General features: G+C 34.8%; 1 protein-coding gene across 6 annotated transcripts in view; it reads right to left on the reverse strand.

The window, feature by feature from the left end:
- Window positions 1-26,581, reverse strand: part of CNOT6L (CCR4-NOT transcription complex subunit 6 like) — a 111,330-nt gene that overhangs the window by 71,671 nt on the left and 13,078 nt on the right. For 2 of the 6 annotated variants that reach the window (XM_032400594.1, XM_032400597.1), the window contains exon 2: window positions 22,830-23,023. The exons of 3 other annotated variants lie outside the window; for them this stretch is intronic. The gene's annotated coding sequence lies outside the window, so the exon portion shown is untranslated. Of the gene's footprint in view, window positions 1-22,829; window positions 24,918-26,581 lie in introns of those variants that run through there. One more of the 6 variants, XM_032400595.1, reaches the window with a different exon arrangement.

The raw sequence follows: 26,581 nt of genomic DNA on the forward strand, positions 1-26,581 counted from the left end.
TACAATCAAAATTTCCCATACCATATCTACTCCTCATATTTCTGAAGGTAAAATAGTCACTTTCCCCTTTACTAAAAGGGGAAAAGAGAAAGTTTTCCAGATCTATTCAACCGGTTTAACAGTAATTTACTTCCAAGTTTCCAGGTTAAGTCCTCTGCTTTAATCTTACCATACAATTTGGTTAATACTAACCCATATTTTATTTCCCATACATATCCCAGATCGTCATACAGCACAAAGAATAGGATCATTTTCCACAGGAAAAAAAATTAATTTTTACCACATTCAATCTATGTAAAATACTTTTTTTTTTTTTTTTTTAAGATTTTACTTCTCAGAGAGAGAGGGAACAAGCAGGGCGAGCGGCAGGCAGCAGAGGGAGAAGCAAGCTCCCCGCTGAGCAGGGAGCCCCATGTGGGACTCTTATCACAGGACCCTGGGATCATGACCTGAGCCAAAGGCAGACGTTTAACCAACTGAGCCACCCAGGCGTCCCACTTCTAAAAGTAAAATTTTTAGAGGACAAGGTTTTCAGAATTTCTACTGTGCACAAGGCATGTGTATCTCTTGAGTACTTCTGCATACTAATATAAGATTCCACAAAAACACAAGATTAAGCAAAGCCAAATCAAACAGATCCAAACCCAATGACATGCTACAAATCCATTCACTACATTGCAGATAGGTAAAAAATAAAGACTGCAAAATATGCAAAAATAAAAAACTGTTTCATTAATTTTACATCATTTTCATTAAACCACAGAACATAGGTTTAGTGGGGTGCCTGGGTGGCTCAGTTGTTAAGCGTCTGCCTTCAGCTCAGGTCATGATCCCAGGGCCCTGGGATCAAGTCTCACATCGGGCTCCCTGCTCGGCGGGAAGCCTGCTTCTACCTCTCCCACTCTCCCTGCTTGTGTTCCCTCTCTCGCTGTGTCTCTCTCTGTCAAATAAATAATATCTTAAAAAAAAAAAAAAAGAACATTAGGATTAGAGGTCAACTTAATATGGCTTTTAATCATGGCTCCCACTGGATGGTATGTTCCTTTTTTTTTTTTTTTAAAGATTTATTTATTTATTTATTTGAGAGAGAGAGAATGAGAGAGCAAGCACATGAGAGGGGGGAGGGTCAGAGGGAGAAGCAGACTCCCTGCCGAGCAGGGAGCCCGATGCGGGACTCGATCCAGGGACTCCAGGATCATGACCTGAGCCGAAGGCAGTCGCTTAACCAACTGAGCCACCCAGGCGCCCGGATGGTATGTTCCTTAAGGGGACTATGTGTTATTTCTGTGTGGAGGCATGTCCTTTTTATATTGCTGTATAGTTCCTACCACATAGTAGGCACTTAAGATAAATTTGTGGAATGAGTATATGCTTTATAATCCTAAAATCTGCCACCTTCCTTTCCTCCCACCTTTTCCATCTCACAATTTTCAGTCAATGCTTTTCTAAAAATTAATCCCAGGAAATGGTAATTAATCCACATGTTCAATTCCCCTAAATATTTTAATAATCTAGACAGGTCAATTATTACTATCTCTTCTTGGTCCTCTAATTCTTATTTTGAAAACAGCAACTATATGGAATTTTTCTTTTTTCATAAATTTCCACCTTCCTAAATCCACTAAAATTCACAAAATCTGTTCCTGCAAACCAAATCCATGAAATGTTTACCAGTGTTTATATGTAAAACCAAAGTAATATTAATAGTGTCATATTAGGGGTCAGAGATCTCTTTCAAATTTGATTAGGAAGCCAATGAAAATACAAGTCACTTAATGCAAAACGAATATAGATTTGGATTGTCTCCTTAAAGCTTTAACATCTGACATTTGGGTTAACTAACAAGCAATTTAGTAGAGTCTATAGTTCTGGTGATCATTACTCTCTCAAACATCAGGTTTTCAAATATGCTACTAAAGACTTAAGAGAATTCAAATTTGGGAAATTGGTAATACTGAAGCCTCCTATTCAGCTTTATTTTCCCCTCTCAGTTCCTCAGCATCAACTTTTCACATTGAGACATACCACAAAAACCTACTTCAAAATACTGTAAAAGATAAAATAATAATTCAAATGTAATTTAACTCTCTGAACGTGACACTGGTAATGTGGTTTCTAGTAGTCTCATAGGTCGTTCTAAGGCTTAACTAATGAGTGATTAATACTTTTTATCCAAAAAATAGAAATGTTTTCTTTTGGAAAGCCTAACAGCTAATTCTTTATCTTCTTTTTCAAATTGATGAAACAGGTACATTTTTGAACTGGTTTTTCCATAAGTTCTAATTTTTACAACATCTTACATCAGTTCCCAAAGGATCCTCCTGTTACATCAACCTAATTTATACTAGGGATCCTGATCATGTAACAGAGTACAATAAAAGCCCCTTTGGCATCACAACCTGTTTAACTTCCCAATCTTCAACCCCATTTCAACACTATAAAAAAATACTCGCCTAGCTCCCCAAATGCTAACTACATAAGCTTCTTTAAACCTGCCATCCACTTTTCATTCGTTGAAAATTAGCATATCATCTACATGACCCTCCCAGATTCTAGTGCAAAATTTCTGAGAGTTACCATCAGTCCTGGACCAAGAACCTGATTATGTCATACTTCTTAGTTCCTACATGAACTATCCTAAAAGTAAACTAGTTTTAATCTCCACCACTTAAGGCTATTTAATCACTACCACATATGACATTTTTCATTAGTTTATTTCTCAGTCTTCTGTTCCACAGAAAAAACTTCACGTAAACTCATAAAATACAAACTGTATGGGAAATGTATTCCAATTTTTTTTCAGTTACAAGCAATATTTTTTTAAAATTTACTTTAGAAAGAGAGAGAGCTTGCAAGAGCAAGCAGGGTGAGGGGCAGAAGGAGAGAGAGAATCCTCAAGCAGACTCCCCTGTGAGCGCAGAGCCCAATGTGGGGCTTGATCCCAGGATCCTGGGATTATGACCTAAGCAGAAATCAAGTCGGCCACCCAACCGACTGAGCCACCCAGGTGCCCAGTTACAAGCAATATTACACACAGCACTAGACCTACTTTGCCCTAGAAAAATTTAAATTGGACTTTCCAAAACCATAAATATAATGCAAAATACTTATGTATCATGTTGTTTCAGTGAATAGCATATTATAAAATATATGTGAAATACACCCAAATATACTATTGCTAAAGAATCCCAAATCTCAGATTTTATATCTGAGGCTAATAAAATAACACAACTACTCCCCCTCCAAAAAACAAAAACAAAAACAAAAACAAAAAAACTAATCCAGACTTCTGTTAATAGTGGTTATCTAGAACAACTTATAATAAAAGAACAGCCTATACAGTACATAGAAAATGTTCTTACAGTGTTAAACCAGAGCTTCCCTCTCACCATGCTGTCTAAATTTAAGGTCATTTTATCCACATCTATAGTTCACCACAATTACTATTATTTCACTTAGAATTCAGTCTAAGAAAAAAAGAATGCTACAACTACCGCAGACTGCTTCATTATGAATCAGAGACTTCTAACTACTCAACCCTAAAATACAAATCATTAAGACACATACTTATTTCCATACAAATATTAAGTGGGCAGAAATACTGCTAGCAAATTTCCCAGAGTTGGAGGAAGACAAAAAAAATTTTTTAAAGATTTTATTTATTTATTTGAGAGAGAGATCCTGAGCAGGGCAGAAGGGTAGAGGTAGAAGCAGACTCCCCATTGAGCAGGGAACCCAACACAGAACTCAATCCCAGGACCCTGGGATCATGACCTGAGCCCAGAGCAGATGCTTAACCGACTGAGTCACCCAGGCACCCCTGGAGGAAGACAAAATTAAGCCCACATTAGATATTTCTGCTTACATTTTAGAGCAAGATGTCAATGATTTATTATATTTTATATATTCTCAAATAAATCTGTCTTATGACTGGCATTTATTCCCAAAGGTTATGAAACACATTATTTGTTATTTCATGAATAACCACCTAACATCCATCCTTCCCATCTGGTCTTAAGCATTAAGACTATCTTCCTTTCTGAGAAAATAAATCTAAGTTCACCTTTTTTATAGTGAAGCAAAATAACCCCTTGAGCTGCAGCATTTCTGAAGTTTCTATTTCCTCATCAGTATCTATTTTTAACTCTACACAACTCTTAATCATTTTAACTGTCACATAAAATTTATACTTTCCCTGAATGGGCTCACCACCCGATACTAAAAAACAGTACCTAGCAAATCACACTACATATAGTAGGATCATACTGTTAAAAATAAAGACTGACACTCAAGAGCTTAGAGGACACCCTGAGATAAATAATGATTTCATTAGCATTCCCCACTCTACTTCTATACCAAGGGCCTCTCTGGATGGCATTTGTCTGCAATGACATATTCAGCTAAAGTCCATAGATGATAAGAATGCAAACATTCAAAAAGAACCCCAAAGTGTTCATGAGTATTTCCCACTCTAAACAAAACACTAAACACTACTCTAAACAAAGCAAAACAAAACCCATGTTTTATGACAGTAAAGTCACACATCATTATGGAAAAAAAATAACCTCGGATCTTTGGAATTTCATGTTTCTGACCAGTTTAACATTTATTCAACAAATATTTATTGCAGGTCTACTACCATCACGTATTATACCACATATTATACCAAGCACTACTACAGAACTTTTACAGATAAACAATATCTTTGCCCTCATGTAGCTTACACCATTTTAATAGCACTACTTGAAAAATAAAGTTATAGAATATATATTTTACTCTCAAACAACGCTATAAAGAATTTGGCATTTCTTGTTAACTACTTTTTCCCCACATATCAGGTAGTTGCATTGCTCCCTCTTGTCACTATGCTGAAAGAGTACAACTAAAAGGAAAATAAAACATCCTTATCACAAAGGATGAGGGTAATGAAGCTGACCCTTGAACAATGTTGGGTTTGAACTGCTTAGGTCTATTTATAAGCAGACTTTTTTATAGTACCGTAAATGTATTTTCTCTTCCTTATGACTTTCTAAATAGCATTTTCTTTTCTAGCTTACTTTAAGAATACAGTATATAATACATATAACATGTAAAAAGTGTGTTAATCGACTATGTTATCAGTAAGGCTCCCAGTCAACAAACAGTAGGCTTTTACTGGTTAAGTTTTAGGGCAGTCTAAGGTTATACATGAGTTTTTAAATATATGGGGGATTGGCATTCCTAACCACCAAGTCATTCAAGGGCCAACCGTAACAGGTAATCTATAGAATGGTCAAGGACAGGTGGAGAAGAGTACAGTTCCCAGGGCAAGAATGGCAAGTTTTAATACTGGGGAATTGACCAAAGATAACCAGGTTAAAACTTATCAGTACATTTAATATAAGGTGATAGCAAATACTTTCCTAACCCAGAGACATTATTTTTTCTATGACCCTTACTGAGAAACCAAATATTTAGATAACAGTAGTTGGGGCGCCTGGATGGTTCAGTCGGTTAAGCATCTGCCTTCAGCTCAGGTCATGATCCCAGGGTCCTGGGATCAAGCCCCACATCGGGCTCCCTGCTCAGCGGGGAGCCTGCTTCTCCTTCTCCCTCTGCCTGCCTCTCTGCCTACTTGTGCTTTCTCTGTCAAATAAATAAAATCTTAAAAAAAGAAAAAAAAAAAAAAACAGCAGTAACAAGGATTCTTTTGGTCTTTAAAAATAAAACAAAATCTTAAAAAAACAGCAGTAACAAGGATTCTTTTGGTCTTTAAAAATACTTGAACTCGGGATGCCTGGCTGGCTCAAACAGAAGAGCATGCAACTCCTGATCTTGGGGTCATGAGTTTGAGCCCCATGTTGGGTGTAGAGATTACTAAAAAAATAAATTTTAAATAAATTTTTAAAAAATAAAAATACTTGAAACTCAATAGCTCTTCTTTCTAGTTGGTTTATTCTTAGGAATCTACTTCAAATCCCAAGCTAAACTAGTTACCTACCCAAACAAAATGTATAGGCATATATGACAATAAAACCTGTGGATGAAAATGAGATGTCATAATAGTTGCTATACTTCTATCTAAAGGTAATCCAAAGGTAATCTTATGGTAACCCAAAATGATAACTAAAGGAAGCTTCTAACTCTATAAAGGAGTAAGGGCACAGTCTACTTGTCAGCTAAAGAAAGTACTACGAGAAGAGGAAAAAAAAAAAACCCCAAAAGAATCAGAATATAACTCCTTTTCTGGAAAATTTGGAAATTTTCTCTCATATGTGGGATACCAGAAAACAACAGCAGCTACACAAAACAAATAAATGCTAAAAGGAAAAACAGAGACCTGGGATTATAAATCTATCAATCACTTCAAAATTCCAAAATAATTAGACAAGTTTCATTTTATTTCATCAGCTACCAATTTGGATAACCAAAGCTTACAACTCTATCATTCCAAATTAGGTCTTAGTTTCTACCTAACAGTCACTATGCTTTAATGCCTCTTGTATTTACTTACTTCCTCCCACTTATCTAAACATATTGAATACAATCTAATTATCCCGCAGAAAACGGGGGGGGGGGGGCGGTTATTGGACTAGATTAGAATTTTCACATCAATTTTTTCAGGACTATGATTTCTTTCCCCTACCCCTTCTTATCTTTCCACTTTTTTTGGTGTAGCTTTTGTTTTCTATTTCCTCTGATACATACATTTTCATGTCTTTCAATTCCTATCCACCCTTCCTGGCTCAAGTCATCGGTCACCTCTTCTTCAGAATATTTCCCCCTTTAAAAATCAACAAGCTAATTCTAAAATTTATACAGAGGAATCTAAAATAGCCAAAACATTTTTGAAAAAGAAATATAAACTTGGGTGTACCCACTATCTAATGTTAAGACTTACTATAAAGATCCAGTAATCCAGACAGTATTGTATGGATGAAGGGATAGACACATGTAGTTCAAAGGAATAGAACTGAGAACTAGAAATAGAACCACACCTTACAACCAATAGATTTTGCAAAGGTAATTCCATAGAGATTAGTTGTTCTAGCAGCATTTGTTGAAAAACCTGACATCCACATGCAAAAATAAATAAACATCAATCCATAACTTGTACTATAAACAAACTTACAAGGATCATTAAATTTAAATGTAAAACCAAAAACCATAAAACTTATAGAAGAAAACACAAAAGAAAAATCTTTATGACCTTGGATTAGGCAAATAATTCTTAGATAAAAACACAGAAAGTATGATCTGTAGAAGAAAAATATTGATAAACTGAATTTCATGAAAATTTAAAACTTCTTCTCTTTGAAAGATGAATGAAAAGACATGCCCAGGACTGAGAATAAATATTTACAAAACACAAATCTGGAAAAGCACTCCAGAATATATAAATAACTCTCAAAACAAAATCATAAGAAAAACAACATAATAAAAAAATTGGCCAAAGATTTCAAGAGGCACTTCACCAAAGAAGAGACACAGATAAAAAATAAGCATATGGGAAAAATGCTCAACTGTAGGCATTTGGGAAATGCAACTTAAAATGACAATGAGGTATCACTACATGCCTATTGGAATGAGTAAATTAAAAACTTACATTATCTAGGGCCAACAAGGATGCCTCACACACACCCATTCTTGTGCGTATGTTTATATCTATATGTAAACACATATTCATTTATATTTTTATAAATAATATTCATGCATACATACACACACACCTACCTTCACATTTCGATGGTGGAAAGCAAAACAGTACCACCACTTTGGAAAGGAGTTTGGTTGTTTCTCACCAAGTTAAACATACTCTTATACAACCAGCAATTCCATCCCTAGGTATATACCCAAGCAAAATAAAAACTTACATTCACAAAAACCTGTACATAAACGTTTGCATCAACTTTATTTATAAGCCACCACACTTGGAAACAAGTTCAAATATCCTTCAACTGACAATTAGATACTAACTATGGTACAGCCACACAATGAAATATTACTCAGTAATAAAAAGGATAGAACTAATGATAAAAACAATATGGATGAATGTCAAATGCATTATGCTTAATTAAAAATACCATTACCAAAAGGCTATGTACAACGTACCTCACCATAGTAAAGGCCATACGACAAGCCCACAGCAAATATACCCAATGGTGAAAACTGAAAGCTTTTTCTTCATGATCAGGAATAAGACAAGGAGGCTCACTCTTGCCACCCTTATTGAACATAGTACTGGAAGTCATAACCAAAGCAATTAGGCAAGAAAAATAAAAGGCATCCAAACTGTAAACAAAGTAAAACTGTTTGCAGACAACGTGACATTATATATAGAAAACCCTGAAGACTCCACCAAAAAACTGTCAAACTAATAAATTCAGTGAAGTTGCAATATACAGAATACACAAAACTCTATCTCTATACATTCATAAACTATCACAGAGAAATTATGAAAACATCCCATTTACAATTGCATTAAAGAACAAAATACCTATGAATAAATTTAACCAAGGAGGGCGCCTGGGTGGCTCAGTTGGTTAAGCGACTGCCTTCGGCTCAGGTCATGATCCTGGAGTCCCGGGATCGAGTCCCGCGTCGGGCTCCCTGCTCAGCGGGGAGTCTGCTTCTCCCTCTGACTCTCCTCCCTCTCATGCTCTCTGTCTCTCATTCTCTCTCTCAAATAAATAAATAAAATCTTTAAAAAAAAAAAAAATTTAACCAAGGAGATGAAAGATTAGTACAATGAACACTGTAAGACATTGATGAAAGAAACTGAAGATGACACAAAGAAATGGAAAGACAGTCCATGCTCATGGACTGGAAGAATATTGTTAAAATTGCCATAATACCCAAAGTAATCTACAGATTCAATGTAATCCCTATCAAAATTCCAATGGCACTTTTCCAGAGAAATAAAACAAGTAATTCTAAAATTTGTATGGAACCACAGAAGACACTGATAGCTAAAGCAATTTTGAGAAAGAACAACAAAGCTGGAGACATCATACTCCTTGATTGTAAACTATATTACAAAGCTATAATAATCAACACAGCATGGTACTGGCATAAAAAGACATGTAAATCAATGGAATGGAATAGAGTCCAGACATAAAGACACATATACGATCAATTAATTTAAAACAAAGGAGCTAAGACTATACAATAGGAAAAGGTCAGTCTCTTCAACAAACTGTGTTGGGAAAACTGAACAGCCACATGCAAAAAAATGAAACTGGATCTATATCTTACAATGTATCCAAGAACAACTCAAAATGGATTAAGGACTTGAACATAAGACTTGAAACCATAAAATTCCTGGAACCTCCTTGACACAGGTCTTAGCAACGACTTTTGGATTTGATACCACAATCAAAGGCAACAAAAAACAAACGTGGGAGTACATCAAACTAGAAACCTTCAGCTCAGTAAAGGAAACCCATCAACAAAATGAAAAGACAGCCTACCCAATGGGAGCCTACCCAATATTTGCAAATCATGTATCTGATAAGGGGTTAATATCCAAAATATATAAAGAACCCATACAACTCAACTGAAAAAACAATCCAATTAAAAAGTGGGTAGACAATCTGAATAGACATTTTTCCAAGGAACACCAACAGATACATGACAAGGGGCTCAACATCACTAATCATCAGGGAAATGAACATCAAAGCCACAATGAGATAACACCTCACACCTATTAGAATGGCTATCATCACAAAGACAAAAGGTAACAAGTGTTGGCAAGGATGCAGAGGAAAGGGAACCCCTGCATACTGTTGGTAGAAATGTAAACTGATGCAGCCACTAGAAAAAACAGTATGGAGTTCTTCAAAAAAATTAAAAATAGGGGGAGCCAGGGTGGTGCAGTTGGTTAAGCATCCGACTCCTGGTTTCAGCTCAGGTCATGATCTCAGGGTCCTGAGACTTTCTCCCTCTCCTTCTGCCCCCCCCCCACTCTCTCTCTCCCTAAAATAAGTAAATAAATCTTTAAAAAAAATTAAAATAGAACTACCACATGATCCAGCAATTCCACTTCTGGGTATATATCCAAAGGAGCAAGATCACTATCTCAAAAAGATATATGTACCCCCATGTTCACTGTAGCATTATTTACAATAGCCAAGACATGCAAGCTAACTATTTATCTATTGACAGATACGTGCATGAAGAAAACGTGGTATAATACACATACATACATACATACATACACACACACACACACACACACACAGTGCATTTTTATTCAGCCATAAAAACGGAAAAAATCCTCTCATTTGCAACAATATGGATGTACTTTAAAGGTACTATGCTAAGTGAAATAAATCAGACAAATATTATATGACCTTATACATGGAATCTAAAAAAAAAACAACTGAATTATAGACACAGAATAGACTGATGGGCAAAATGAGTAAAGGAGGTCAAAAGGTGCACCTTCCAGTTAAAAAGTATGTCCTGGAGCACCTGGGTGGCTCAGTCATTAGGCGTCTGCCTTCAGCTCAGGTCATGATCCCAGGGTCCTGGGATCGGGCCCCACACTGGGCTCCCTGCTCAGCGGGGAGTCTGCTTCTCCCTCTCCCACTCCCCCTGCTTGTGTTCCTGCTCTCGCTCTCTGTCAAATAAATAAAATCTTAAAAAAAAAAAAAAGTAATGTCCTGGGGATATAATGTACAACATGGTAACTATAGTTAATACCGTACTATATATGTGAAAATTACTAAGAGAATAAATAGATCTTTAGGGGCACCTGGGAGTCTCAGTCGGTAGAGCATAAGACTCTTGATCCTGGGGTCATGAGTCTAGCCCACATCAGGCATGGAGCATATTTAAAAATAAAAAGAGAGTAGATCTTTAAAGTTATCATCAAAGAAAAATCTGTGTGGTAATAGATGTTAACTAGACTTACTGTGGTAAGCATTTCACAATATATATAAAATCATTATGCCATACAACTAAAACTAATAGAATGTTATATGTCAATTGTATCTCAATTCCTTAAGGATTATATACTGTATCAATCCATTTATATGTCATTCCAGAATAATCAAAACTACTGGGAGAGAAAACTGGTTAAGTGGCTGGCAGAGGCTAGGGCTGGAAGGAGGGATAGACTGAAAAAGGAATGAGGGAATTTTTCTGTGATGTGAACTAGATATACTGGTTAATTATAATTACTCGTAATATTACCATCAGAAATACACTCACGATATAAAATAATTTAAGCCTTCTTGTCTCTTGGTAAGGCAGAACTTGGGGAAAAAATTGCTTTACCATCCAAAAACCATTAAGAGAGTAAAAAAAGGAAAATAAACTAACAGATTGTAGGATTTCCCTATCTCTAACTTCTCCTCAAGGCATTTATAAATATGTTAGCCCAAAAAGAGCATCAACTGACCAGCAAGTAAAATCACATAACTTAAATTCACAGCATTTTGCAGACTCTTGGTAACTTAATGTCAAAGAATCATAATAAGTCAACTTTGTTACTGACTAATAAATGCCAACAGGGTTTATGTGACCTGGGTCATCTGAAAAGTAAAATCCCTCCCTCCCTCCCTCCTTCCCCTGCACCCAACACACAGAAGAAAGGGGGATTACAAGCAGTTCAGGACCACTGAAAATTATCACACCAAGTAATGAGAAATTGTGTTGTATAGGAGAGCAGAGGAAAAATCATGGAAAGTTCAAAAGTCTGTTTTGCTTTCCTGACTCCATCCTATAGATTGTTTTCCTAATATAAAGAACTGCCAGCCATAAGAGTCTAATAATAAACATGATACTATTAATCCTGGTTGCCTCCCTCTTTCATTCCCTTTTACTTTCTTCTGCTCAATAGCATTTCTTCTAGTCACACTTCCAAGTGGGCCCATATCTTCTACTAAGTCAGCTGTCACATTCTTAAAGAAATTATAAATGCCTTAAAAGCCCTGTACTTATATGAAATATAAGTATATATAAGATACATAAAAAATTCTTGTCACTTCCCATCATAAAAGCAAACATAAGCACAGCATTGACTGTCATCACATTTACATTTAACTCAAGCTTTTTAGCCTGCACAATTATTAGTGAACAGATCCAGTTAGATCTGGATAAGATCCAATTAGATCTGCATAAGATCCAATTCTAAAATGTGTACTCATACTCTTCTTTGAAATTGAGAAAATCCACTTAAAACAAATAATCTCTAAATTCAGGATTCTTTAGGGTCAGCAACTAGCCTATCGTCTAGATCTAAAATAAATCTACCTTTGAAAACATATGTGAAAAACTACATGAAATAAATATAAGGTAGGAAATCTAGACTTAGACTATTCCATCTAAAAGAATGATTTTATACCTCAGAAGAAACAACAAACTCCCAAATTTATGCTTTATGAGAGTTAATTGAAAATTCCTACTCAGCGATACTTGGCTATAATTTTAGAAATGTTTATTAGGCCATCTGAAATTCCTATTCAAAAATTTCAGAATTAACATGTATTTAATGAAAAACACAGTAATTTAATGCATATATGAATGGCTGCATTAAAAACACCATAAAATGTCTAAATTAATACTTTTTAATAAAAGACACTATAATTTAATTTTTAAACACGGATACATCAAATACAGCAAGAAAAAGAGCTATAGCAATTCAGCTCCATAAAACTAAGGCAGACAAATGAATTGCCTTAAGGGAAAAAAATTTCCTAAAATTCAGTTTCCTCATGATTCTCTTTTAAGATGGGAAATTAGAGTACAAGAAATATACCAAATAATAAACCCCCATGTTCTTAGGAGACAGTTCTGAAATGAGTTAAGTAAAAAATAACTCTCCAGTGATGATTAGGAAGTGATGCCCGTCATTCTAAAACAGTGACAAAAATATGTGTAAGAGTAACTAAAAGGCTATATATTCTATACAATGTTACTACAATTAACTTCAAATTATTATTCTCCTTGCTTTAAAGAACTAGCCTCCAATAAAACCAGTAATTTGCTAATAACTATTTTGTATTGGTAATAACTATTGTAAGTTTCCTTTAACAACTACCTGAAAATTTTATTATTTTTTAAACATATGGGACTTAAGTAATGAGTTTTTCAAAGTTACATAAAATATAAAATACTACAAAAATTGGTTTACCCGGAATTCTATCAGTTGGTTCTAATACCCACCATTTGGGCTCATTTACAGTGAAATAAATAATCCCAAAGAAAAACATTAAGTTGCAATCAGTATAGTGTGGATATTTACATTTTTGTAGCCTAACCAGAAAACTGGTAATCTATATTTAGTAAAAAGCATCTCTCTAAAAACCAGAACAGTCTACTCTTCAATTGTGGATGAGCACTAATTATTAAAAATCGTTGAACATTTAATAAGTATGTGGGAAAGCATTCAAGATGTATTGCTAACTCAAAACAAAAACTGATTACATATACCAAATCCCATCTTTGTAACAAAACAACATATATATACAAAATGTGTACCAACATGTATGAAAAAAAGGTAGGAAAGAATGATAGGATTGTGGGTAATTTTTCTTATTTAGCTATATTCACTTTTCTACAATGACAATATATTGTTCTTATGAAGAAAGGACTTTTTATTAATAAACTTCATTTTTTAGGGAAGTTTTAGGGTCACAGCAAAATTGAGCAGAAACTAGAGAGTTCCCATAAACTCTCCTTGTCCCCAACAGTACAACCTCCCCCAACTATAAACATTCAGCACCAGAGCAGAACATTTGCTACAATCAATGAACTTTTACTCACACATCATCACCCAAAGTTCACAGTTTACAAAAGGGCTCACTCTTGCTTTTTTACATCCTATGGATTTCGTCATATCTATAATGACATCTACCATTGTAGCACCATACAGAATAATTTCACTGCCCTAAAAATCCTCTGTGCTCTATACCCCTGGCAACCACTGATCTTTTGACTGCATCCATTGTTTTGCCCTTTCCAGAAATGTTATATAGTTGGAATCATACATTATATAGCCTTATCAGACTAGCTTCTTTCACTTAGTAATAACCTAGATCTGGGTTCCTCTAGATCTTCCCATGGCTTGATAGCTCATTTCTTTTTCTTTTTTTTTTTTTTAAGATTTTATTTATTTATTTGACAGAGAGAGACATAGCGAGAGAGGGAACACAAGCAGGGGGAGTGGGAGAGGGAGAAGCAGGCTTTCCGCTGAGCAGGGAGCCCGATGAGGGGCTCGATCCCAGGACCCTGGGATCATGACCTGAGCCGAAGGCAGACGCCCAACGACTAAGCCACCCAGTCGCCCTGATAGCTCATTTATTTTTAGCACTGAGTAAATTCCATTATCTGGATGTGCCAGAGTTTATTTATCCACTCACCTACTGAAGGACATCTTGGTTATTTCCAAGTTTTGGCAACTATGAATAAAGCTAATATACATCTGTGTGCAAGTTTTTGTGTGGATGTAAGTTTTCCATTCATTTGCATGAATACCAACGAACATGACTGCTGGCTGGATCATATGGTAAGACTATGTTTAGTTCTAGAAGAAACTGCCAGATAGTCTTCTAAAGTGGCTGTACCATTTTGCATTCCAACCAGCAATGAAAGAGTTCCTGTTGCTCCACATCTCCAGCATTTGGTGCTGCAAATGGCTTGTGGCCATTCCAATAGGTATGTGGTATTTTGTTATTATTTTTAGTTAAAAACTAAAAAGGCACTGACATATATTTGAAGATACACGTGAGATTTTCACATTTTAAAAAATAATCTTTGTCATAATTCTAATAACCTAGCATGTTATCAATACTGAGAAAGTTATATATTACCTACAGACAGCTGCAAAAATATCAAGATAAATAACAATCTTGTATTCTACAAAATACAGTTAAATAAAAGGAATCCTGCCAAATAAGAAAGGTAATTTAAAAAGAACTTAGATTCACAAAATTAATGAGTTATGTAAAGCGATCACTGTCCATTTAAACATCCACATTTTCTCTGATCAAAGGCAATATTTTTAAGCATTTCTGTGAAATGTTTAGTTGTTAAAAGCCTAAAGCCATAGAAGTAATACTATGGCATACAGTTTCTCTAAGGTTTACTCATCTGTTACACCCATAATATTTTCCTAAAGCTTTTTCCATATTCTGATTAAGGAAATTAACCTGATTTTCCTTGAGCATTATTTAAGCTATGTAGTATATTTTCTTTTATAAATCATTCATATACACATGTAACACAGTATTTTTTAAAAATTGTGAAAAATATTCTGATAAAGCAAACTGCATCTAAAGGAAATGCCAGATGTTTTTAATTTAGAGATTCAAAACCATATTCTTCCCAGAATATAGACACACACATCTGAAACATAAACGTTATATTTAAAAGGATGTTTTAATAACTACCGATAACACCTCACTATGTACTTATTCTTTAATTATTCAATATTTAATTCAAATAAAATACCCTGGGTTACCTTTTTTTTTTTTTTTTTTCCTGAGGAGCCTAAAAGTCACTTACAAATGCCCCTGAGGACAACAGTCCACCTCCAAGCAGTAATTTTCTTTCTTGGGGTAGAAAATATTTGTTTCCCCAACCACCTCTGAGCACACCATTAGAAGTAAATTAGAAATGATTCCCTGTCTCTCCTTTTTGAAACCAAACTGTAGCAACATACAAAAAAAGCTTAGGCCTGGGTGTTATGTTATCCATTGAAAATCACTCTAGATGCCCAATTCCATAAATCCACACATCAATACACATCAATAGAAGGCAAGAAAGGATTTTTTTTAAGCCACCAGTTTGAGGAATCATCAACTGACCAATCCCAGTAGCACAACTAAATCAAGTAGCTATACTAAAATGAAAATAAGAAAGATCTATTGCGGGCGCCTGGGTGGCTCAGTCGTTAAGCGTCTGCCTTCAGCTCAGGTCATGATCCCAGGGTCCTGGGATCGAGTCCCACATCGGGCTCCCTGCTCGGCAGGAAGCCTGCTTCTCCCTCTCCCGCTCCCCCTGCTTGTGTTCCTGCTCTCGCTATCTCTCTCTCTGTCAAATAAATAAATAAAATCTTTAAAAAAAAAAAAGAAAGAAAGAAAGATCTATTGCGTAAAACTAATGGCTAAAAAGTAAGTACTGATAAATATATAACTGTCATGACTCCAAGAAATACTAAAATAAGAAATCAGTCTCATATTACAGCACACACTGAAATCCTCTCTAAAAGTATGGTTCTCAACCAGCTGTGATTTTGCTCATTAAGGGATATTTGGTAATGTCTGGAGACATTTTTGGTTGTCACACCTGGGGAAATGGGGCTAATGGCATGTAGTAAGTAGAGGTCATGGGTGCTAAACATGAGCAATTTCTTTGCCAATAATGGTTGTCTAATACTGGAAGAATATTTCCTTAATTTTTTGTGCTATTCACAACAGACTCAGAGCATAATAAAGTTTAAGCTGGGTACTTGTGATGAGCACTGGGTATTGTAAGTGATGAATCACTAGAATCTACACCTGAAACTAATATTACACTGTATGTTATCTAACTGGAATTTAAATAACCGAAAAAATTAAACTGCACACCTGAAACTAATATTACACTGTATGTCACCTAACAATTTTAATTTAAAAAAAAGTGTAGTGTAAATATTTACATTTTATAATTTGCAGAGATTTACCTCATTCCCAAGAACATAACTGACTGCATAATGATACATGGAAAAAAAAAAAGCTGGATTATTAATATTTCCTCATCACTTTCTTAAGACTAGACAATCAACAAATTAATTTCTATTTGTAGCATATGCCTATTTCTGTGGCGCAAATACCCCATGTGCTTTTGTGGTACAAAATTACCCATATTTTGAAAGGCAGGTTTCAAGCTGTCAACAGGATGCCCAGTAACTATCATTATACTGTATTTCAGAAAAAAGTAACCTCAAAATTATAACAGTAAGATATAGCAAAATAAGAAGAAAATTATGAGTTTTCAGGATTTGTTTCTAATATGGTTTAATTCCATGTCATGTAACTAAATTTTAATAGGTTGGATTCAATAATTGACTTGCAAAATTCCTGGAAAAATGAGCAAATGGCTCTTTCAAACCAGCCCAAGCCAACTCTAGCATACCACTAAGTATGTAACATCCTGATTTCCCTCTCCCATAGATGCTCAGTTCCTTGGAATCAATTCTGCTTCACCAAAAAATTCAAATCAAACATCAACTTGCTCCTTGTTGTACCTAGCAAACTTAAGTTACTTCTACTCCATCTCCAAGGAGGTTCATTCATCAAGTAATAAGACATAGGAGTTGTTCTTTATGAGAATGCATACAACATATTGTAGGAGAACAGAATTAAAATTTTACAAATAGAAGGAAACAGATGATCTGTATACAGCCCAGTGATTTTCAACCCTGGACAGCCTTTAAGGAAGAAACAATATGATTCTATACAAGCTCTTCCATAAAGCTGAAGTGAACATTATGTAATATCAAAACCAGATAGCACATGAAATTTTTTTTTAACTTTAGCAAATCAAATCTATAAATGTATAAAAAGGGTAATACATCATGCCAAGTGGTGATTATCTCAGGAATACAGGGGCTAACATTAAAAAAAAAAAAAAAATCAATATAATCCACTTATATTCAGATTAAAAAGCATTTGGAAAAATCCAACCACCATTCCTATTTAAGAAGAAAGAACTCTCATTTAAATAATAAAAGGGAATGTACTCAGCCTGATAAATGGCATCTATAAAAAAAACTATAGGTCTGATGAGACTTACTTAATAGTTAATCTCTAAATGCTTTCCTGCAAAAATCAGGAACAAGGCAAGGATATCTGCTCTCACTTCTTTTCAACTTTGTACTGAATATTCTAGCCCACACAATTAGACAAGAAAAAAATATAACAGGCATTGAGCCCGGGAGGAGGAATTAACTCATCTTTGATCTCAGACAACATGATTATGTATATATACGTAGAAAAGCCTACAGAGACTAGAAAAAAGATGTAAGAACTAACTAATAAGTTATTTAGCAAGGTTGCAGGATACAAGATAAATATATCCCCCCAAAATCTATTTTATTTTTATATACAAGTAACAAGCAATCAGAAACTGATTTGTTTAAGTAGGCTTCACAGCCAGCATGGAGCCCAACACAGGGAATGAACTCAAGACCCTGAGATCAAGACCTGAGCTGAGATCAAGAGTCTGATGCTTAACCAACTGAGCCACCCAGGTGTCCCAGAAATAAATTTTTAAATACTATTTACAGTAGCATCAAAAAGTATACAATACTTGGGGATTAATATAAAAAGAAATGTGGAAAAATAGCATAATGCATAAAACTTGTTAAATCACTAGGCTATACACCTCAAACATAACATTGTGTCAACTATATTCAAATTAAAAAAAAAGATGTGCAAAACCTTAACACTAAAAACCGTAACACATACTGATAAAAATTAAAAAGCTAAATAAATGGAGACATGCATCATCTTCATAAAACAGAGGATTCAACACTGTTAAGATGTTAATTCTTCCCATATTGATCTACAGATTCAATGTAATAATTTCAAATTCCAGCATGTAATTTTTGTAGAAATTGACAAGCTCATTCTAAAATGTAAATGGAGGGGCGCCTGGTTGGCTCAGTCAATGGAACACATGACTCTTGACCTCAGGGTCATGAATTCAAGCCCCACATTGGGCTTAGAGATAAAAATCTTAAAAATAAATAAATAAAAATAAAATGTATATGGAAATACAAAGGACCTAGCTTTGAAAAGGAAAAACAAAATTAAAAGCTTACACTACCTGATTTCAAGAGCTATTATAAATAGCTCTTGGTAATCATGGCATTGAGGTATTAGCAAAAAGATAAACAGATCGAGAGAATAGAATAGAGAGTCTAGAAGTAAATTCACATATATAAGGTCAATTAATTTTCAACAAAGGTGCCAAGGCAATTCAATAAGGGAAAGGATAATCTTTAATAAATAGTACTGGATCAATTACAGTGCCATATTAAAACAAATAAGCCTCAACCTTTACCTCACACCACATACAAGAATTAACTCAAAAAAAGTAACATGTATTAATTTATATGCCTTATTAATTCACTAGTAATCACAACTATTCTAGGTTGTAGGAATTTTCATTATCTCTTATTTTGGAGAAGCAGGAGGAACTGTAAATATAAATGCTAAAATTATAAAACATCTATATAAATTATAAAACACGAGCAAATAGTGATCTTAAGTCTGGCAAAGATTTCTTAAATAACAGAAAAGCATGATCCATATAACAAAAAATTGGTAAGTTAACTTTCATCAAAATCAAGAACTTTTCTTCTCTGAAAGGCATCAAAAAAAAAAAAAAACAAAAAACCGGGGCGCCTGGGTGGCTCAGTTGTTGAGCGTCTGCCTTCGGCTCAGGTCATGATCCCGGGGTCCTGGGATCGAGCCCCGCATGGGGCTCCTTGCTCTGCAGGAAGCCTGCTTCTCCCTCTCCCACTCCCCCTGCTTGTGTTCCTTCTCTCGCTGTGTCTCTCGCTGTCAAATAAATAAATAAAAATCTTTAAAAAAAAAAAAAAACAAAACAAAACAAAAAACAAAAAACCAATCCACGGACTAGGAAAAAAATATTTGCAAATCATACAATACAAAGAATGTGTATCCAGGGGCGCCTGGGTGGGTCAGTCAGTTAAGTGTCTGCCTTTAGCTTAGGTCATGATCCCAGAATCTTAGGATCAAGCCCCAGATGGGCTCCCTGCTCAGCAGGGAGTCTGCTTCTCCCTCTCCCCCATCACTCCCCCTGCTTCTGCTCTCTCTGGAAAATAAGTAAATAAAATCTTTTTTAAAAATTAATAAAAAACAATGGATATCCAGCATAAAAAAAGAACTCTTAATAATAAAACTTTTTCAATGGACAAAACATTTTAACATATAGTTCACGAAAGAAGATATATGGATGGCAAATAAGCACATCATAGGATGGCAAATAAGCACATCATAGAATGCTTAATGTGATTAGTCATTAGAGAAATGAAAATTAAACCACAATGAGATACCACCACATACCTACTAGAATGGATAATATTAAAAAGACTGACCAGGTAAGAATGTGGAGCAACTGGAATTCTCGTACACTGAAGATAATGAAAACTAGTACAACTGTGGAAAACAGTTTCACAGTTTCTTAAATAGTTAAATATATATCTATATGACCCAGACATCCACTACTAAATATTTACCCAACAAAAATGAAAACATATGTCCAAAGACTCAATTGATCTCTAATGTTCTTAGTTTTATCTGTAATAGCCAAAAACTGGAAGCAACCCAAATGTCTTATCAACATGCTGGTAGATAAATAAATGTAGTAAATACAACAATGAAATATTACTCAGCAAGAAGGAATTACTTATTGATACACACGAGAACATGGAAAATTTTCAAAATAATTTTGCTGAGTGAAGAAAACAATTTTTTTAATCACTACATTGTACACCTGAAACTACTATAACACAATATGTTACCTACACTGGAATTAAAATTTAGAAAACAATTTTAATAATTTCAGAAAACTGATTCTTTAGGCAAATTGATTTTCAAAAAATTGATCTAGAAGCAGGGGAGTTAAGTAATAGAAGGTCCAAACAAGTATTCATTTTAAAATAGTCCACAATTTCTATATTAAGAAGTTGGTAATTCAATTCTCATTTTTCTTCATATGAATAGCCCCCTCAGAAACCGCAAGGATAGATGGGTAGATGATAATATGGCTAGAGACCCAGGAATACCCACAGCCTACTACTATCATACCCTTAACACCCTGAATCCAAGTAACTACACAATGGACTACACAATGACTCAGAAACAGTTCATTTTTCTGACATAGAAACAACAAATTTAACACCTATTACTGTGCAGCTGACTATTCAACAGAGATAATACAAGAGAAACCATGTTCCCATTTCTCTAATGAATTCTCACACTAGCAGTTTCTTTCTTTCATTTCCTACTTCCTCACTAAAACAAATCCAAATAAATAAGAAAAAATGGTTTGGGGTTTTTTTAATACTCTTATCCTCCAAATTCACTGTCAGCCTAACTCAAAGAGTATACTCACATCCCTCTTAGAAAACACAGCTATAAGATATCCAGGTAAGCAAGAAAAAGACCACACAGATGGAGAACAAAGTTTCCACCCTGTTATATACTCAAGATGCTATTATGTAGTCAAGACAGATCTATCCAATACATCTGGCAAGTGTTCAAGGATAAACATGGAAAGTCATCTGTCTATTCTCCAGCATTCTCCTTAGCATACTGATCATCAAAGGTCACTGTATCTGACTGCGGCAAATTCTCATTTGAATTTTTTTCCCTACAGTAAACCTACTAAAGTTAAGTGGGAGAAGGAAAAAAAAGCAAGAGAACTATATTCACAAGGATGTCTACAATATCAGAAAAATTTACTTCAAGCATTCTAAAACTGCTAATCATTAAGAAGTACTGCCCAAAGTATTCTCCTAAATCAACTGGCTGTGCAAACTGAAAGATGAGTAAACACGAATCCACAGCATGTGTCTTCAAACCTACCAGAAATGAAAATATCTACGCTGCTATAAACAAAGAGTAAATATGTTAAGAGTAAATATGTTCAGACTCGAGACAAATTGCAAGGGTAGCTGTAAAAAGATCACAGATCACCTAGATAAGCCACATTGTTAAAAAGCAAGCATATCAACAATTGAGAGTTCTTATCAACTTTGACATATCCACTAGAAAAACTGGACTCAGCCAACATGTTTAAATGTGGAAAAAGAAAAAATCCTGAAGTAACATTCTAATACTTCATACAAACTAAAATACTTCACCTTTTTCCTTCTCCTACCTTCCAATTTCAGGCTTTCCCTCTCTACTGAAATATCATCTGTGTATTAACTAAGACTATTACACTGCATCAAGAAAATATGAACACTAATTCAAGAAACTGGTTTCTGTTTTTAGAAAACTGAATCTGATAGTCTCAAAATCTAAGAATCTAATGAATCTCTCCTCATAATGAATAGCTTTTCTAATTATTTTAGCTTTTCTATTTCTTTAGAAAATAATTTAATTAAATCTTGACTGATATGAAGGTCTGCAAGTAACCAAAATAACTATTCCCATACTTTTGACCTAAACCAAATAATACAATGCTTCGGCATTAGATATACTCAGGAAGACATACACTTAAAAGGTGTTAAAACTAGTTTGACATTTCTGAGAACCAGGGTTTACAATTTGGAAAAGCCATTATCTAAATGTACAAGATTCCATTAAAAATAGCAGAGTAGGGGTGCCTGGATGGCTCAGTAGGTTAAACGTCTGACTCCTGATCTCAGCCCAGATCTTGATCTCAGGGTCCTGAGTTCAAGCCCCACGTTGGGCTCCATGTGGGGCGTGGAGCCTACTGAAATAAAATAAAAAGAAAAGAGAAAAAAATAGAGTAAAACAGAAAAACCTTAGTAACCAAACTCTAAAACTTGATAAGGCACAAAGAAAAGCTCCATCCAGGAAGGGTTCCAAGGTGCCACAGCATCTTAATTATGAAAGAATTTAAAAGGCAGGGCCAACGCTGACTCACATTGATCCAAAACAGATAGCATCAAACAACAGAGCTAATCCGTAACTTTTTGGCATGAATAAATGCCTAGGAGAGTACCACTCTACTCATACAAATGACTGCCAAGAAAGTGGTGCTTTGTACTAAGCGGAAAAGGTTGGAAGGGAAGGGGTGTCAGCTTTAAAATAGTTCCTAAAATAGTTGTTTTATTAAAAGGATAAAGAATAAGAACTTACAAAGGCTTTCAGTCAAGCTTGGTTCCAGGAAAAGGATACTTTGGCCCTATGTGAAAGCAAAAACCAGCCATTGTAAAACACAGATACCCAGATTTTGTCAGCAGAAGGAAGAGCATTTATTGTTCATCATTTCCCACAAAGGTAGCAGAATCTTTAACTTGGATTCCTCCTTTTTTCCTGGCAGGTAGATAACTCTGCAAAAGCAACAAAAAACAAACTAAATATAAAACTCTTCTGAATTTCAATCCTGCAGTCAAAATGCCAACTTGACAAACTCATCAAAGGTCACAGAGAAACAAATTTCCTGTTTTGTTACTTAAACTCATTACCTTCGTCCTAAGCTAACCAATACAGAATTTCCTTCTTGTTTTGAGGCTGACAAAATGAGGACAGTATACTTGCAACATACTAGGAACAACAGGCAGTTACCCAGAGTCAAGGAATAGAATTTGGTATCATGTTCTAAAACCCAATTACATATAATCCATGTCTATTTTTTCTCCACTTGAGAAAAATCTAAATGAACATTTTTATTAGCAATTTTTAAAACCGTACTTTGAGGTTATTTTATAAAAAGAAGAAAAGAAAGTGTAATGCTTTATAAACATTTGTCAAAATTATTGCATTACAAACATCTGTCAAAAACCCATTATTTTTAATTATTAGAACTGTGTTCACTGCCCTAAAAACCTTATAGTCTAGGAAAGATAAGAAAAATGTAAACAGTGATTACTGTATTATAAACATTTATGTATTTCCCATCTCTTTCTAAAATACACAAAGGATATATTACACTGTTTACAAATAAGTGTAACTTAATGAAGAATGTGTACAAATTCCATAAAGGGCTACTAAGAAGAATAAAATCCAAATGGAGAGGTAGTTCCTGACCGACCTAATGGATTAACTGTGAAATGTGCTATAAATACTGTAATTCTAACTAACAGTAAAAATGACCGAAACTTGTCTATAACTTATATACACATATACCATATATGTATTAGTATTGCTATCCCTGTCCTCTTACTAGCATCCTAACAATGAAAGAAAAAGAGAAAAAGGAAGCGTTACAACTATTTTTCAAAGATATAAAAAATGATGGATAATATCCCATACGCACTTATCATCCCTCATGTATGCTATATGGCTTTACTTAGTCTTCATCCTATTAAAATATGGCTCTCTCTCATCACTCCAATGAAAACTGTTCTTACTAAACATAACTGACAAAAAAAAAACCTAAATGACTTCAAGTCTACTAAATCAATTTTCAGTCCCCTTTTTAGTCAGCTCATCCTGTATGATTTGATTTTAAAAACTGAGGACCACCCTCTACTTCTTAAAACCTCCCCTCCTTATCTTCTGAATCAATTATAAAGAGGTTGAAGGAAGACAAGAGTTTGAGTGGGAGAGTAAGAAAACGTACTGACTGTCCAGTCTGTGTCCAGATACTGTGCTCGATGATTTGCACACATTATCACATTTAATGTCACTAAAATTAAAACTACATGTTATTAATTCCCACTTTACCAATGAGGAAGCCGAAGAACAGAGAAGTTGTGAAACACCCAACATCTCACTGTTAATAAGCGACTAGACTGAAATTTGAATACACATGACTCCAACCACAAAATCCAAGATTCTTCTACTACACTATGACAAATTTAATTCTAAACATTTATAGAGGAAAATGCAGAATAATAATCTTTTAATCTTGGGAGTGCACAAAACTTTTCTAAACAAGGCAAAGACCATAAGATTAAACGATACAAAAAAATTTAATGTCTATAAGGCAAAGAGCAAAGTCATATAATCAAAAGATCAAGAGGAAATGGGAGCAAAGTCCCTGTAATATTTATAATGGATAATGAGGTAATGTTTCTAAAATATAAACAGCTTTTATAAATCAATAAGAAAAAAAAACATAAACATCCCAATAGAAAAACTGGGAATAAAGGTCATGATCAGGCAAATCACAAAAGACTGGCCAAAAAATAGTGAAAAGAAATACAACCCCCCTATTAATCAAATAATTGCAAATTTTAAAAACATATGGCTTGGGGCACCTGGGTGGCTCAGACGGTTAAGCGTCTGCCTTCGACTCAGGTCATGATCCCAGGGCCCTGGGATCGAGTCCCACATCAGGCTCCCTGCTCCACGGGGAGCCTGCTTCTCCCTCTGCCTCTGCCTCTGCCTCTCTCTCTCTCTCTCTCTCTCATGAATAAATAAAATCTTTAATAAAAAAACATATGACTTTATTATCAGAGTGGCAAAGATTAATAATGTGAATAAGAGTTTGGGGAAATAGGCACCCATTACACAGCTGATGTGAATAGAATTTTATACAATTCTAAAGGGTAACCCAACAACATGTATCAAAAATTTTAAATGGGCAATCATTTTAACCCAGCAAGTCCACTTCTAGAAATTTATCCTTTAAAAAAGTGTGAAAGGGGGAACGTAGGTACTTAGTGAGTTGAGCATCTGACTCTTGATTTGGGCTCAGGTCATGATCTCAGGGTCATGAGATCAAGCCCACATCAGGCTCCCCGCTCCGTGTGGAGACTGCTTAAGATTCTCTCTCCCTTTCCCTCTGAGGCCCCCGTCTCTTAAAAATAAATAACTAAGTGTGAAGTGTACGTATGAATCTTTTCCCTGCATTACTGTTGATAATTGTCCAAGATAAGGAAATAAATTGCCAATCGGTAAGGGACTGAATTATAGGACATCAATAAAATGAATTACAATTCAGCCATTAGAAAGAATAATGTGTGCAAATGTAAAATGCTGCCTCTGCTGTGAGAAAGTCTGTCAGTTTTCAAAGAATTAAAACAGAACTGCCATATGATCCAGTTACTACACTCTCAGGTATATACCCAAGAGAACTGAAAACATATGTCCACACAAAAATGTGTACATGAATGTTCATAGCAGGATTATTTATAATAGCCAAAAAGTGGAAATTACCCAAATATCTATCAGCTGATGAACAGATGAACACAATATGATATACCCATATGACGGCATATTACTCAGCCATAAGTAATAAAGTACTATTACATGCTACAACATGAAATAATCTTAAAAACATTGCACTAAGTGAAAGAAGCCAGACACAAAAAGTCACATATTGTATGATTCCATTTATATTTAATGCCTGGAACAGGCAAATCCATAAGAGGAAAAGCAGACTGGTGGTTGCCAGCAGATGAAGAAATAGGCAAATTAGAATTGCTAATAAGGATAAGGTTTCTTTTAAGGGTGATGGAAATGTTCTAGAATTAATAGTGATGGTTCACAACACAGTGAAATACTAAAACCACTAAAGTGTATACGTTAAAACAGTGATTTTTGTATTATGGTGATCTCACTTTTTAAAAAATGCTATCAATTTTTAAAAGCATGAGGCATATCTACTGATGGAAAAAATGACCATAATATGCTGTTGAATCAGAAGACAAACGTAAAAAATAGTATATAGAATCATTCTATTTATATATGTTTATGTGGTTATATACACACATATTGCCCAGAAACACACAATTGTTCAATACTACTAACAGTCTTGATCTCTATGAGACAGGATGACCAGGAAATTATGCTCTTCAGTATTTTTTTTATATAAGGAACATGTATTTCCAAAAGCAGACATGAAAAAATATTGCCATGTGAAAAAAAAAAGGACAGTACTATGACAAAAATACACAAAATAGATGGAAACCAGGAGATAATACAAGCAAAGATTACTAACC

Source organism: Phoca vitulina, unplaced genomic scaffold (genome assembly GCF_004348235.1).
Source record: "Phoca vitulina isolate PV1807 unplaced genomic scaffold, GSC_HSeal_1.0 scaffold3, whole genome shotgun sequence".
Taxonomy (NCBI): Eukaryota; Metazoa; Chordata; class Mammalia; order Carnivora; family Phocidae; genus Phoca; species Phoca vitulina.